The following is an 8,555-nucleotide window of genomic DNA, read 5'->3' on the forward strand; positions in this document are numbered from 1 at the left end:
GGCTCATGGGCCTAGCCGCTCCGCGGCATGTGGGATCCTCCCAGACCGGGGCACGAACCCGTGTCCCCTGCATCGGCAGGCGGACTCTCAACCATTGCACCACCAGGGAAGCCCAGGGACTATTTTTTGAATGGTCGCTGCTGCAGATGGCATGACATGTTCCAGAACTCTATCGTTTACATGGTGATTCTCTTACTAGGTCTTGCTGAAAGCGCCACAAAATTTCTTCTCCCACCACAGATACCTCTAATAGGTCTGCTAGGCAGTATGGCCCAAGTAGCAGTGCTCCTTGTGCCATAGCCTGAGACTTCTTCAGAGCTTTTCCTCTGGACCCCACTCAAAGCTGGCAGACTTCCATGTCACTCAGGAAATGGTTAAATGCAATATTTCCAAGGGTTGAATATGCTGACTCCAGAACCCCAAAAGCCCACTGGGCACTATGCTTCTTCTTAGTGCTGGGACACCTGGCATGTCCCAGTCCACTAGACAGTGAGGTGGAGAACCTCTGAATCTTCTTAGGATATATCTTTTACGCTCTAGAGCACATGTTTTTTTGCAAAGGCCTCTAACATTCTTGACACTGCTTAATCACCTGCTCTGATTAACCTGATGTAGTAGTTATCTGCTGCTCTCTTTGAAATTACATAGCAGCTTAAAACAGTAAATGTTTATTATCTCACAGTTTTTGTAGGTCAGGAATTCAGGAGTGGTATACCTGAGTGATTCTGGCTCAGGGTCTCCCATGAGGTTACAGGCAAGATGCTGTCCAAGACTGCAGTCATCTGAAGGCTTGACTGGGCTAGAGGATCTGCTTTTATGATGGCTTAAATGGCTTTTGGCAGGAGGCCTCAGTTCCTTTCCACATGAACCTCTCTGTAGAGCTACTTCAGTGTCCTTATCACATGGTACCTGACTTTCCTAATAGCAAGTGACCCAAGAGAGAGCAAGGAATGAAGCTGTAATGTCTCAAAAGTCACACATCATCACTTCTGCACTACTCTATTTGTTAGAAGCAAGTCACTAAGTCCAGTCCACACTCAAGGGGAGAGAAATTAAGCTACACCTCTTGAAGGAAGAAATACCAAAGGATTTGTGGGCATACTGGAAAATCACCACACATGATATCACCAACATAGTGGATCACTGTGGTGATATGCAGAATGTCCAGGCAGTCCAGGTTCCTTAGGGCTATATCATGACCAAAGGCAAAAGAATTAACCTTGGCTAAGACTGTAAATGTCTGTGTTATTCACACGCATCTGTTCCCTCTCCTTGATAGGAATGGAAATGAAGGCATCTGCTAATCAACACAAGGTACCTGAGGCCATATTAATGTGTTTCAGCAGAGATATTATTGATACATCTGGCATAGCAACTGCAATTAGGGCAACTATTTGGTTGAGTTTCGTATTCCCCAGGATCAGACATTTTTGTCAGGGCAAGACTGGTGAATTAAATGGGGATAAATGAGCATTATCACCCTACATTCTTTAGGTCTGAAAGGGTAGCACTAATCTGCCATTTCCCCCAGGATGTGATATTATTTTTAATTTACTATCTTGGTAAGGGAGCAAATGTTTCATATATTCCACTTGGTCTTCCCCACTAATATATCTTTTATCCCACAGTACAAGTGATCAGTGTGGAAGTTCTGCAAATCACCAAATACGTCTATTCCATTTACACACTGGGGACTCAGAGAAATGACCTTTTCCTACCCTAGTTTTCTCCATAGCATTTATCACCATCTAACCTAACATATATCATACTTATTCGTTTTTATTTTCTATATTCCCAATAGATATAATTTCTGCAAGGGCAGGCATTTTTGTCTTTTTTTAAACTTATTTCTTTCCTGTGCCTACATAGTGCCTAACATGTCACAGAAACTTTATAGTTCTAGCACATAGCAGGCTGTCAGTAAATATTTGCTGAGTGAAAGAATTAGTAGTGACCAACTCTCAATATAAGTTTATTTTTCTTATTCTTATAGTTGCCCCTAAGATTTTTCTATCTCTTCCAGCAAGAATGAATTCAAATGTGAAGTGTTCACTCTGGAGCAAATTAGGGAAGGCTTCCACAAGAGGATCAGAGATGACCCTTGGCCCTTCAAGTGTCCTGTGGGACAGTACTTCTATTGGTAATGGGCTGAGAGGTAGAAGACAGGCCACGAAGGACACCAAGTTTCTCAGTACCTTCTATATCTCTCCTCCCCCAGTGTGGGTTGAAGTATACATATTTAATCTCCCATGTTTTCCAGTGGTAATTATTGTCGTTTTGAGCCTCTTAGAATGGAGTTGCTTGTTTTTAAAGCATTGAATTATTCATAAAACATTGAAATACTTTCAGACTTTTTTTGACAAATTGGAAGATCTGGCTATTGCCATTTTTTCTGGTGCTTAGAAGTAGACTCATTTCAGATGGGCATATGCTTTTCTATTTTATCACAGTCCTCACCACTCCTTATTGTCTCTTTCACACTAAGGCTAAGTGAGAGTTTCCATTCATCAGTGTATGAATAGGATCATTTTTCTTAAAGTAAAGAAGAAAGTGATACAGGTTTATATCCAAGTCCATATAAACACTGGGAAGAATGAAATGTAGACAGAGAGAAATATATATTTCAAGAAAAAATGGGAAGAATGTTTTAGGAAGGTAAGAGAGCACAAAGATCATTCCTAAGCATTTAATACGTAATATGCAAACAAAATATGACTGGGAACATAGTGTTCAATTCAAGATATAGGGAGCCTGAGTTTGCAATCCTTCCTAATCCAATAAAGAAGAATAAATAGTATATTCTACTTAATTTGTAAGGTACTTATTTCTCTTTAAAAGAAATTCTATAACTCACATTATTATGCAAAGCAATTTTAGTTTCTTTTCTTTCCATGTCGATATCCTCCCTCCAGGATATATACTGTCCCACTTCAACTCCCAAATTTTGCCCTTTGGGAATGGAAATAGAAATCATTCCTAGTTCATATGCTTAATAACTGTTGCTTCCTTATTTACAAAAAGAAAAGTTTTTCAATTCCAGTTCAGAAAAGAATTAAAATCTCAGCTAAGGACCCTTATTTTCTTCAATTTTAATATGGGCAGAAAGGTGATTTATTCTTCCATTTGCTTTTTAAGTTGATGGCTTTAGGATCCAATAACTGTAATTATAACAGTAAAAGTAAAATGTCTCGTTAGGAATTTGAATTCTGGGATGTCCTTAGCTAGAAAATACACATGATGACTAGAAAAATGTAACACTATTAGGTAAAATTAACCAGATGTTTTTTTAAAGGCCAAACACAAATTCATCACAATCTGGCATCGAGCTAAGCTTAAATGGTAGTTAGGTTATGGTGCATAGTTGTCAAACTCTTGTAAGGAAACAAGAGTTTCTTATATTTATCTGAATATGTCTTTCTCCTTCTACCACCTTTTCCATCTTCATTCAAGCCGATTATAAAAATAAGGCAAGTTATTGAGCCCAATATTCATTGATAGCCAAGCAGGCAGCTTTTGGGTGTGAACCAGACTGGGGATGACTCACTGGAAGCCAAATGTTTGTATGGAAAGCTCCCCCCAAAATGGTACAAAAGCAAATATTTATAAACATGTTAAAAAAGTGTTGTGGAACTCTTGGGAGGAGGGGTTAAAATACTGCCACACATTTCTAATTATACCATTTTGATAAAACATTGCTTTGCTACCATGGAGGCTGGCCCAGGCCTTAAGCCTTTCAGAAACAGGGTTGCTATAATTGGTAGGGCTGACCTGACTCACAGTACTTCTTATTTTGAAATATGACTCTATTTTGATAACCTCAGACTAATCTGTATTTTGAATGCATTGAAAATTCATGTGCTACTTCTGAAAATGTTAAGTTTCCTATACATAGGTCTCTCAATTGCAATCTACACAGAGGTCACAAGAAAAGAGTGGTTAAAAATGGAAATCTGTTTCTTGCTGAGCAAGCGTTTACCTCAAATGGTGTAAGCATATATTTAAATTCTGCACCATGATGTTGACTATTGTTTTAAATGCCCTTCTTTATCCCTCAATCTAATAAAAATGTTGTTTTCATTCTGATAGATATTTTTGATACACATCACGTTCCTGTTAGACTTATCAGGTCCTAGAGCCCATGACTCAGATGATTTGGGGCCCATGGGAAGGAAGTCAGCTCTGTTAGAAGTTGTCTCTGAAGACAAGGTGATGGTAATGGTGGAAGGTTGGTGTTTTTCTATTTGGTCCTGATTTGAAAGGGAACCAGGGGATCAGGAGGTAATCAGGCCAAGAGGCCAGCCCTCCTGCTAAACCAAACTGCCTGCCCTATTCCTATGACCCCTACTAGGGTTCCTAGGTTTGTTGGCATATTTTAAAAAGGACATTGAGTCAGCCAATCATTGATGATTGAACTCATTGAACTAAGCAGCACCACTTTAGAATTTTGTCTTGCATCCAAGAAACCAATAGTGGCCCCTTTCAATCATACCTGAGTTGTATATGCTAACGAGGTGACTCTTGGTAGGCCCCTAGATAGCATCAGGATAAGGGCTGGTTGTGGAACCAACCTTATGATTAGAGAGATAGAACTTTTAAGCCCACCCCACTGACCTCCAAAGGAGAAAGAGAGGGGCTGGAGATTGATTTAATCACAAATGTTCAATGATTTAATCAATCATGCCCATGTATGGAACCTCCATTAAAAACCCCTAAATGATAAACTTCAGAGATCTTCCTAATTGGTGAAGACATCAAGGTGTTGGGAGGGTGGTATGCCCAGAGGGCTCTGTGCCACCCCTTCCCCCCCCGCCACCTTATACTTTGTCCAGTGCACTCCTTCCAGTTGGCTGCTCCTGAGTTGCATCATTTGTAATAAACTGGTAATAGCAAGTAGACTATTTCGGAGTTCTGTGAGCTGTTCTATCAAATTATGGAACCTGAAGAGGCGGGTCATGGGAACACCCAATTTATAGCCTGTCGATCAGAAGTACAGGTGGCCTGGGACTTGAGATGGTTGTCTGAAGTGGGGGCAGTCTTATAGGAATGAGTCCTTAACCTATGGGGTCTGCACTAACTGGTAGCTAGCGTCAGAACTGAATTGTGGGACACCTAGTTGGTGTCTGGAGAGTTTGAAAATTGGTTGGTGTGAGGAAAAACCGCACACATTTGGTGTCAGAAGTGTTGTCAGTAAAAAAAATAGCTCACCAGGCTTTTACGATTTCCATATGCTAGAATATGAATCAGGTTTGCCAGATCCATATGAAAAAACATACATGTAGGCTTTAGTCTACTGGGTAGATCGGACAAGACTCAGCTGACTCACAGATACATGGAAATAGATCAAACAAATAGCATGTGTTTGAAAGGAACACTTTAGTTAGACAAGGAGAGGGGATTTTTTGACAATCGTTTTGAATGTGAGTCAGAGTGTAGGTTTGCGTGGGTGAGTGTGTGGGTGTATATACATCTGTGGGTGTCAGAAAGAGACAGCCAGAGATAGATGGCTGCAGTTCCTTAGCTAGTAAAATGACTATAATAGTAAGATAAATTTAAAGGCATAGAGCTTCATAGAGCCCTTTAAAATAGTTTTAGACACATGATGTCTACAGACAGGCTTATTTAAAATACCAATTGCTTCCCACAGACTCTAAATTACCCCCTCCTTACACAATACCAGGCAATTTTCATCTACCACTTACTTGAAACTTGGTAATTATCACAAATGAAACCCTATCTTACATTCCTGATAGTCAAAACTTTTTAAAAATGGGAAAATTGAGATACTTTGGCTCATTTCTTATCTAAAAAGTGACCTTCAGCTGTTCATAGACCAAGAAATGACAGCAAAAAACTTGCCACAGAAAAAGGAGGTAAGTGGGTAATAGGATAAGAAGAATTTTATTTACAGCTATAACAAGATAATTTCTGATATACTTATCTACATGCAGTAAATACCCAATACAAAGATGTAAAAAGATAGGGAATTGGCAATGTAATTGCTTGCCTTGTTTTACCTGGGAGAATAATGATGATGGTGAAGTGAAGTCTATGCACAGAGATTTTACTTAACAAGAAATTCACAGATTTTCACTGTTTGGGCAATTCCATGATTGCATCTCTAGACCCTGGCAAGTGTGAATTCATGGGCAAGTCCAGAGCCCACAAAAGCTACTAAGAATATCATTTGAAACTAAATGAAATAATCCCAGAATGACAGAGATGATGGATCAATAGGCACAGGGTAGGTAGTCATTCAATATGCAACTCCCATATTTGAGCCTCTATGATGCGCCTCCCTGCTGTGCTTGCTTCTAGAATTGCAACCTGCATCTGCCGTCAAGGAACTTAGCCCTTGAATTATAGTTAAGGAAGCTGATAAGCACTGTTTTTGCCAGCTCAATGGAGGAAACAATTCTTTTCTTAAAAATAAATTTATTTATTTATTTGTTTTTATTTTTGGCTGTATTGGGTCTTTGTTGCTGCACGCAGGCTTTCTCTAGTTGCGGCGAGCAGGGCTACTCTTCGTTGTGGTGCGCGGGCTTCTCGTTGTCACGGCTTCTCTTGTTGCAGAATGCAGGCTCTAGGCGCGCGGGCTTTAGTAGTTGTGGCATATGGGCTCTAGAGCACAGGCTCACTAGTTGTGGTGCACGGGCTTAGTTGCTCCACAGCATGTGGGATCTTCCCGGGCCAGGGATCGAACCCGTGTCCCGTACATTGGCAGGTGGATTCTTAACCACTGTACCACCAGGGAAGCCCCAGAAACAATTATTAATTCTTCATTCACCAACAGTGATTTTTATTTTCCAAAACAGAAATACCTTTTTCTAATTATAAAAATAATAGGGACTTCCCTGGTGGAGCAGTGGTTAAGAATCCACCGGCCAATGCAGGGGACATGGGTTCGATCCCTGGTCCAGGAAGATCTCACATACCACGGAGCAACTAAGCCCCCCGTGAGCCACAACTACTGAGCCTGTGCTCTAGAACCCACCAGCCACAACTACTGAGCCCGCGTGCCACAGCTACTGAAGCCTGCGCACCTAGAGCCCATGCTCCACAACAAGAGAAGCCACCGCAATGAGAAGCACACGTGCAGCAGTAAAGAGTAGCCCCCGCTCGCCGCAACTAGAGAAAGTCCACGTGCAGCAACAAAGACCCAACACAGCCAAAAATAAATAATAAATAAAAATAAATAATTTAAAAATATATTTAAAAAATACACGCTCATTATAAAAAATTCAGATACAAGAGAAAAGCATCATTCAATGAGTTAAGGAGAATTCATTTAAAGCCATTAGATACCGAAGGAGTATAAAGGGTCTGTGCTTCATCTCATATTCCCTTTTTGTAAACTAACTTCTCCACTCCTTGCCATACATCGCTTTTCATGATTAACTGGTGGAGAGTAAGTGATACAATGTACTTGCCTAGCAGAGCAATATGTCCATATACCATTATTGGTTCTCACATACTGTAAGCATAATATACATTTATTTCATAAGTTATTTTAGGCCTGGAAATATCCAAAACTATATCTGCCTCTTATTCGCATTAATATCACTCCTGCACTCACAAGAAGGGAGCTCTCACCTGTCTCTGCTCTAAAGTCCTGATTCTTTACCTTTATAGCTAGGAAGTCAAATCCCATGTAACCAGTTTGAGAATGATTAGTGGTGGCTTTGAGCCTCCACAACATTTGGAATTTTTGATGTGGAGGATGAACAAGATACATAGAATGTGTGAGACTTGTGTAAGTCAGGACAAGATAGGCTAATGTTGCAGTTACCCAATTAATATGAAACCCAGTGGCTTAACACAAGAAAGGTTTAATTCTTGCTCTTGCTACATACCCATTACAGATGGGGAGGCCATCTTATTCAAGGACCATGATGATGGAGTTTCTGCCATCCTGTGGCTAAAACAGCTCCTTGGTCACTGCAGCAGGGATATAGAGAGAGAGGAGAATCTCAGATGGGTTTTTCACTACCTCTGCCCAGAAGGACTACCTGCGGCTTCTGCTCACATTTCATTGGCCACAGCTAATCACATGGTCTTCCTAACTTCAAAGAAGCTGAGGAATTTGGGGAACAGACGGAATGATTAGTTAAAGCTGTCTCTCCCTTAAACCTAAGTATGCATTTTTGACACAGGCTGACATCATCCAAAATCAGACAAGTGATATTATTTACTTATGTCAATTTTTTACTCCTTTGACATGAATATTTGAGTGTGAGAAGAATGTAAAGAAGAATATATTATACCTTACACATAAAGTTTTTTATACATAAGATAATTACTGTATACATATTAGATTTTTATTTTCCATAACAGGTATTCGAGAAGGAGGAAGATGATTGTTAAAGAGAACACATTACCAAACCCTCATTTTTTTTTTTTTTTTTTTTTTTTTTTTTGCGGTACGCGGGCCTCTCACCGCTGCGGCCTCTCCCGTTGCAGAGCACAGGCCCCGGACGCGCAGGCTCAGAGGCCATGGCTCACGGGCCCAGCCACTCCGCGGCACGTGGGATCCTCCCAGACCGGGGCGCGAACCCGGT

At 40.6% G+C, this 8,555-nt stretch overlaps 1 long non-coding RNA gene across 3 annotated transcripts in view; it reads right to left on the reverse strand.

The window, feature by feature from the left end:
• Positions 1-8,555, reverse strand: part of LOC114484373 (uncharacterized) — a 210,092-nt gene that overhangs the window by 53,216 nt on the left and 148,321 nt on the right. For all 3 annotated transcript variants that reach the window (XR_008618881.1, XR_008618880.1, XR_008618882.1), the window contains exon 4: positions 7,851-7,935. This is a non-coding gene — a long non-coding RNA (uncharacterized lncRNA). The remainder of the gene's footprint in view (positions 1-7,850; positions 7,936-8,555) is intronic.

The sequence above is a fragment of the Physeter macrocephalus genome, chromosome 2 (assembly GCF_002837175.3).
Source record: "Physeter macrocephalus isolate SW-GA chromosome 2, ASM283717v5, whole genome shotgun sequence".
Classification (NCBI taxonomy): domain Eukaryota; kingdom Metazoa; phylum Chordata; class Mammalia; order Artiodactyla; family Physeteridae; genus Physeter; species Physeter macrocephalus.